Source organism: Coturnix japonica, chromosome 3, assembly GCF_054131305.1.
Source record: "Coturnix japonica strain WE chromosome 3, WE-NBRP24, whole genome shotgun sequence".
NCBI lineage: Eukaryota > Metazoa > Chordata > Aves > Galliformes > Phasianidae > Coturnix > Coturnix japonica.
Genome location: NC_140665.1, coordinates 96,192,415 through 96,198,120, shown reverse-complemented (window position 1 = coordinate 96,198,120; position 5,706 = coordinate 96,192,415). Strand labels below are relative to the sequence as shown.

At 42.2% G+C, this 5,706-nt stretch overlaps 1 long non-coding RNA gene across 1 annotated transcript; it reads left to right on the top strand.

The window, feature by feature from the left end:
• Nucleotides 1-1,201: 1,201 nt before the first annotated feature.
• Nucleotides 1,202-5,047, top strand: LOC146761589 (uncharacterized). The gene is made up of 2 exons (XR_014944290.1): nt 1,202-3,387; nt 4,413-5,047. It is a non-coding gene; the product is annotated as an uncharacterized LOC146761589 (long non-coding RNA).
• Nucleotides 5,048-5,706: the final 659 nt, after the last annotated feature.

Below are 5,706 nucleotides of genomic sequence, written 5' to 3'. Positions count from 1 at the left end.
ATTAATCTTCAAATTGAATGATTTAAATGTCAGTGAAAGGACACTAAGCTTATCTCCACTTTCACCGGACATTTTTTTCCCATCTTAACTGGACAAACAGCTGTCTGGAGAATTTGGGCTATCTCAATAGCTCTAACAGTGATATAAAGGTGAATACAGTTTTTTGCAAGAAGAAAAATTTCACAGTGACCCGAATGCAGTTGCCCTTTTCAGTTCCACATCTTGCAAATATGTTGATCAACTTTCCAGTCTCTCCTCCAGCAACTCCCCTACTTCAGTTCAGAGTAACATTTAGTGGAGCCAGACTCTTTGATCCCTTAGAATCTTGTGCTTATTGCTAAAGCCAGATGGAACACAACTGGAAGAACGAGAACATCAATCAAAGAGTAAATTCATGATTTTCATGCAAAGCACACAGAAATCAGTGACTACTACTGGCTTATATAGACCCTCCATTCCACTAACCACTGAAGTCTGAGGACCTTTTCTCTGTAGAATTATGCTAAAAACCTTATGATATTCTTGTCCTCAGAAAGGAAGCCTTAGCCAGGCAATACTTCAGCTGAAAGATTAATTATTTTATAGCAGCTTATTGGATGGAAAAAGAACCTACAAGCTCAACAGAAGGGCTGGTATGATTTCCACATTAGTAACATATTGATCAAGATAAGAAATAATTAATTATGCAATTACTCTGAAATATTATACAAACAGAAAAAATGTGTCTATCTGAAAACCCAGAAGTATGTGTTTTGGAATAAATCCAGATGCACCAAATGCCTATATTTAAACTCAGTGACTCATGAAAAGAGAACTGCAGTGATTAGTTACAGCAGCTTTAAGTGTTAAATAAACATAAACTAAGAATGACTCTGCCTGGATCTGTTCAAGCTGACCCCGAGAGTTGAGAGGTGACCTTTAGCCTCCAGGAGGACTTTGTAGGTGAAAGGGAGAGATCTGCTTGGAAGAGCAGAGCCTGAGAAGCAGAAGATGATGTGATTTCCAGAGAACTCTTAGAAACACATCATGTTCTCAAAAAGCACAAATGCCTTCGGTGTCTCACTGTAAAACTTGCCATTTAGTGACAGCAATCTACAGAGGGGAGCAGTCCCACACAAGATAATGACCTGCAGCTGTATGGGAAAGGGCAGTTGTGATGATTATGAGTAGGCACCCAAGCCTTACATACAGTGCTCTGACTTTTACCATGTGTGGGTGGGTCTGCTTGCAAAAGACATAAAACCCTTTTTACTCAGCCACTTGGCAGCGGTTGTACAGTCTGTGGTCAGGTCCTATCTCATCCACAGACAGAGTCCCATGGCCACTGCTGCTCCCAGCTGTCCAGCTCTCCAAAACACCCATTACCTCATTCCCACTCCACCCTCATGCCTCATGACGTTGATACTCTGCTCTCTTTCAGATATGCAGATGCAGCTACACCCATGGACACTACTGCAAGAAATGCACTTACACTGTGAGTCTGATCCAGCTAAACCCTCTTTTTCTCCCTTCGGTAAAGATAAGCGTGAATCAGAGTCCTGTATTAATCAACAACAACTTGTCAGTAATTCAGAATGCAGACAGACGTAAGGCTTGGGCCAAGTATGTTACTAAATGTTTTGCACAAGGCTCTCAATGTGTATTGTATCAGATCAGAATCACACACACAAACACTAATGAACTCAGTGAAACAACTGGCATTGCAATTACTGTCTGTGCATTATACAGTAATTGTCAGACAAAGGATGGCAACAAAGCAGAGACACACATAAAATTAGATTAAAAACTTTAACTCTTAGTGCATCCTGCGCACTGTTTCCATGGATCTGTAATGACCCAGGGAAAGAATTTGCAGTGGAAAGCGAAGAGGCTTTCTCTGAATTTGCAGCATGCAGTTCAGGGCTGTTCAGGCTACAAACACTAGCTATAGATAGCCAGGGTCTTCTGAGCACACATCATCCCTGAACTCTGATTTATGTGCAAAGGCTTAAGAAGGATTTATCTTCAGAGCAAGCTCAAGGAGCATTATGTGAAAGGGGAATGAATAAACCAAGAAGGCCATAAATTTCTCTTTCAGTACAAAAAGCTGGACACGGAGTAACCATGCAGCTGTTGAGGATTGCACAGATCTTGCCAGGACGAGACCTGCTCTATGTTAAAAAAGCTTTTAAAATTCTCCATTAGCATTTCTTGATATTAAATAATGCCAGCACAAGAGGGGGAGAAAGGGACAGGCATCTGTATATCAATAAAGAATATTGATTTTTAAGTCATCGATGATTTTAAATCACTTCCTCACTGATTGCCCAGCAAGCACAGAAAGAAGTTAGGATCTGGGGAGAGAGGCACCCCATTTTCCAGCTTTTTCTTACACCAGGCTCATAGCACACACCAGAACCACAGAAACAGAATCACAGGGGTTGGAAGGGACCACTGTCCAACCCACTGCTAAAGCAGGTTTCCTACAGTAGGCTGAGCAGGAAAGCATCCAGGAACACTAACCTGAAGTAATTCTGCTTTCCACTGGCATAAAAGGGATTCAAATTGACTTACTGTTTTAAATGCCTGGTGTTGCTGCCAGCAACAGAGAGGTATTAAAATTAGTCAAAATAGTCTTTTTTTACTCTGAAGAACATAAGCAAGACAGCAGAAATTAATGGACAAATATCTAAGCTACAGAATGCTGCCCTAATTATATTTCCTACTTAAGTTTCATTTCCTAATGATAAGTTCTTATTAACTCACTCAGTCTTGCCCCACATTGCTTTCCCTGTTCTTCAGTAGCATGTTAAAAAAAAAAAAAAAAAAAAAAGCAGTCTGAAAACAAACCTTGTTATTAATTTTAGTGCAAAAACATAACAAAACAAAATGCAGATAGGAGTCCTTCAGCAACACACAGACAGAAAACTCCACCAACAGAAAGGAAGTATAAGGGGAGAGCAGAGGGGATGCTCTATCTACAGAAACTGTAAATTGAGTATTTTTTTAAATGTTGTTGGCTCCTTTATAGGTCAGAAAAGGAAACAAATAAGGAATACCCATCTCAGAGGGCAGAGCTGTCTTGCACTGCATGCATGGATGACACAGGAACTCCAAACTTAAATAACAAAACTATGAGCACTGAAAAATCAGCATATTACCCAAATAGTCCACATGTTAATCTCTCATCACGAAGGCTAAATGCAAGCACACCGGTTAATTTAAACTGAATAACAGCTCTTTTTGAACACAGCAAACAATGAAGAAATTTCACCTGAGAGAGAACTGAAGTAGAAAAGCAAAGAAAGTGCCCATGCTAGAGCCAAGCCCAAGCCCTAAACCTGCTCTGTGGCCAACTCCAACTCAAGCACACTGAAACTCAGCTGACCTCTGAGAAGTCCTGCCCAGGTACTTTTTAAACCCCTGTGCTACAGAAAACAACAATTTACAAGTCTGGAACTAGAATGTAGAAGGGCAGCAATACCTCCAAAGCCAACAGGAAATTACAACAACACGCCCTCGGCACAAGCTGGATGGCAGCACTAAGTTTCTTCAATTCTTCATGACTTTTTTTTTAAGATAACTTTTTATGTATACATTTATTAGTACTGATAACTTAAAACTCAACAGTGTCTCACATGTTACCCCAGACCAAGGCAACTGGAAACAATAGGCTAACAGCTTCAGCTTAATAAAGCCATAAAACCACAAATAGATGGCCTTCTCTATTGCCTGTGGCCTCATTCTGCAGCAACATCAGTCTGCCTTCAAGAGGATAAATAGGGCTTTATAATGGCAGTTATTGTCGTGGGCTCCCTGCAGACATGACCTCACCCTCAGGACTCGAAATCTGCCCCCGGCTGGGCTGGAGTTCCCGAGGAATTTTAATGGCGGGGTGTGAGGGTCACACTAGGTCTGCTACCTCTTTTTCTCAATGTAAACCCATTTTAGTGAGGCTTATTGAGGCTTTTTCCTGTCTGGGGATGCCTGAGTGTCTCTGAGGAATGTGACAGGTTGCCAAACACTAACACTCAGTGCTTAGTTACTGCCAATGCCCTGACAGAAATGCTAAAAAGAAAAGAAACCCTATTGTGCCAACCACTGCCTCTGAACATTGCTCTTGTTGTCAGGAAGAGACCTCTAGTTAGGGCAGACTTGGATCCAGAATATCCCCTGCCTGCTGTATCCCAGAAGGCTGCCTGACTCGAGCAGCCCCGTGGCACTAAGTACACATGTCCATGGACCAAGTTTCATGGGTGAAGTCTTCATTGTGTCAGTCTTTGGCATAACAGTCTGCTAATCTCAGTGAATTAATTAATTCCCAGCCCATCAAAATACCTGGCTACCTGAGAAAAAATTAAGAATTAACAAGTCTATCATTATATGTCAGATAAATCATTTATTCAGTGTGATTAATCCATTAAATCCAACAGGAGCATCTACCCTGAAGGCCCAGAGAGCTGATGCTCAGGAAATCAAGAACACTAGAGATGATAGCAATGGGAATGAAAATGGTACCATATATAACACGTGAGGTGCATCCGGGAAGGCACAAATTCCTTCCATTCCCACACAGATGCTGGAGCACAGCTTAAGGCGATGATGCTGAACTTCCTTCACTGTCATCTACTCCTTGAACAGGATCATCTACAGTGAAAAAGTCTGACCTGTTGCAGCATCCAGCAGTCTGCTTTGGGCTAGCAGGGACATGGCTGTGCACCGAGCCCACCAGCACTAGTGACAGAAGAAAGAGTTCAGCACAGAGAAGATATGGGGATGATTTATATAGAAGGAGAGGAAGATTCTCTCTGTTAATTCTCAGATTCTGAGCTTGCTTATATTATCAGGCTTAGAGGCATGAACTTCAGATGTACAACCCCCTGTATTTTTCTAAGGTTATGGGCGGTAATTGAAAGTCAACTTTGATATTCACATTAAAAAACTGCTGCTAATAGGGAACCGCTCTGAAATCAGCACAGCATGATGCCTTTCATACTCGGTAATAATGAATGTAAGAATGACTTGTAGCAATCTAGTCAGTAGAAATAAAACATAACTTGGCTGGTCATTTGCTTTTGTTGGTCTTTTGTTGAAGGAATGGGTGTGGGGGGGAGGAAAGTCCTGTGGTAATAGCCTTGAACAGAGCATCTCCGTTTTGAATCTGTTGAGATGAAATATCTCCTTTCAACAACAAAGGCTGAACTCTGATCAAAGCCCGACTGGCAGCACGCCCTGCAGTGGGACACACCAGACTCTTAATTCCTGCAAGTGCCCGAGGGGATGTGAGACTCCCATCAGTCAAGTAATACAAGGGTGGGAGAAAGCACTGTAATTTTCAGTTCAGCCCAACAAATCCAGCAGCCTCTTGGCTCACTGTAATCTGGAATGCATCCTGCAGACAATTAGCAAGATGGCTTTCCAGCCCATCAACACAGCACTGCTCTTCTTTGATATAGTTTAATTCTTCCCCCAAGTACCTCCCCCAAGAGCTTTCTCAGGCTCTGTGAACATGCTGCTGAGTGTAGAGGACAGCATGTACAGTGGAAATTCATTCAGCATATTTCCAGAGTCCCTCATTTCCACGTGTGGGCCCCTATGCATGTTCTGCCTGAGCCCAGTGAGCACCCAGTTATAGTGGATGCTTGGGCAAGCAGCTACCAGCCTGGGTGAAGAAAGGCTTGTTAAGTACACATGAGGAAAAACGTGCAGTCCTGTCCTCTAATTGTC